This window comes from Desmodus rotundus, chromosome 13 (assembly GCF_022682495.2).
Source record: "Desmodus rotundus isolate HL8 chromosome 13, HLdesRot8A.1, whole genome shotgun sequence".
NCBI classification, from domain to species: Eukaryota; Metazoa; Chordata; class Mammalia; order Chiroptera; family Phyllostomidae; genus Desmodus; species Desmodus rotundus.
Window position 1 is genome coordinate 20,972,882 of NC_071399.1, and position 2,100 is coordinate 20,974,981.

Genomic DNA, 2,100 nt, shown 5'->3' on the forward strand with positions numbered 1-2,100 from the left:
TTAAGTAGAATTAAATAAATGAGGCAATTCTTATGAAGTGCTTAGAACTTATGTGCATAATTCAATAAATGTCACTTATGTTATTAATAATATTACCATTATCATGAGTTGCTGTGGAGAACTTCTCCTTTTGTGAAACTCCAAAGTACTGCTGAGTATCAATTGGTCTTATTATTGTTTTAATTAAAGTGAATTTGTGGTCCTTTTCAGCTTTAACACCTTAACCCAAGAAGAAACCCTTAAAGAAACCAGCAGAACCAGAGTTTTGAAAGCCTAACTAATAAAAATAAGCAAAACATTCAAGGATCTTGGGCCCCACCCTGCAGGACCTGATTTGGGTTCCATCACTGGCAAATTTCTTCTCATTTCCAAAGCTTCAATTTTCACATCGGTATGCAGAAATAATTATTTTACCACAATGTTCACATAGGAATTCTAAAAAGAAATCTCTTTTTCCCACAATTTCATCTTGGTTGAAACAAGTTTATAGAAGGATGGCGTGTTCAGGAGTTTGAGATAAAGGGTCAGACAGAGTCAGCCTGGGACCCCTGAAAGGTGCCTGCTGATAACAGCCGAAGATCCCAGGTCACCTGAAATAATCCACTTCGCAAATAATCTTCCGGTAGAACTGTATGGCTCATCAAACACGGTGTGACTGCAACATCACTTCGATGCACATCGGACTCTAAGATGCCCATATTTATTTCCCAGAAAACTTCCTTTGAAGCACAACTACACAGTTTATTTCAGAAAGTTGTCTTTTAAACAGAAACAGGAATCAAAACACCAGAACTCCCTTAATCCACTTTTAACCAGTAATTCTGGCCATTCAGACACCCATACCTCTGGCAGAGGCTGCCGAGGACTCTAGTAGGTCTCAAGGAGCACTAGGGGGGGATGTGTTGCCATGACTACAGAGGCCCGAACTCAGCCTGCTGCCCCTTGAGGCCAAAGTTCACCATTCTTCCTTCCTGCAAGGCTTTTCTTAAGAGCCTGAACAAAGACCAGTGGCCACAGTTGCTACTTCTGAGCATCTATTTCCAGCCTGCGTTTTAACAAATAACTTTGTTTTCCTTTGTCCTGTATTATTTTGCTCTTTTTTGTTGTTCTCTTTTCACTGGTGTAGAAAGTTAGATTTTTTTCTTTTTTTCTCACACAGTTCCTCCTCTGTAGATAACAAAGTCCAAGTCCCTAGCCGTGGTAATTATTATCATATTCCTGGAGAAAATTGTAACAGTCTACATTAAAGGACTCCCTGCAGAAATTTACACAGTAGGTATCCAATTTCTCTTTAACTAAAAGGCACTGAGAACAATGAGGGGTTTAAAACAAGAAAAGAAATGGGGAACAAACAGAGCTTTGAGGAACAGCAGGGAGATTTGCAGTGGTCAAGAGCAGATAGCCAGGCTGAATTACTTGGATAATTAGTCTTCGTTAGCAAACTGGAAAGAATGATAATGCCCCCATAAGCTGTTGTAACATGCTCACAGACGGGCAATATTAAGGATCACGTCTGATCCAGTTCCAAAAGGTTCGACTCTTTATTCTGACTATTCCGTAGTAGAAAATAGATTCTAATCCTGTGATCTCTCTTCAAAATATTTCCAAAGCTTACAAACAATTTCCTTCAGTCAAGGTGATCCCGATACCACTGTGCCCCTCTCAGCACAAGCAGAGAACCGTCAGGACCTGTCTGCAAGGGAGGGAGTCTTCATGATGAAAGCAAGGGAACAAAATGCAAATGTAAGAGTTAATTTTGAACTGGTAAGAACAGATACCACACTTGGTGTTAGCCAAAAGGCCGAGAAGCAATGTGAGAGTTAATTTTAATACTCAGTTTCGAGATGCTGGAAAATACGAAAGCTGGCCTTACTCTTCTAGGGCCCCGAAACCCCCTCAGGGAACACAACTGGCCCCAATAAAAGGAACTTCAGTCTAAATGTATATTTAAAAATAAACTACGCCAGTCTTGAAGAGAGCCCCACCCCGTGTTATACATCTGGGAAAGGCCACTTTTTATTGTCTAGATTTCTAGCACCGGCATAAAAAGTTCCTTGTGAAGGCCAAGGAAATTCACTCCATGAATTCTCCCAGGGAGCA

The 2,100-nt window shown here is 40.6% G+C and overlaps 1 pseudogene; it reads right to left on the reverse strand.

Moving 5' to 3' along the window:
* Positions 1–1,633: 1,633 nt before the first annotated feature.
* On the reverse strand, positions 1,634–1,813 carry LOC112306811 (U2 spliceosomal RNA; annotated as a pseudogene).
* Between the last annotated feature and the right edge of the window lie 287 nt (positions 1,814–2,100).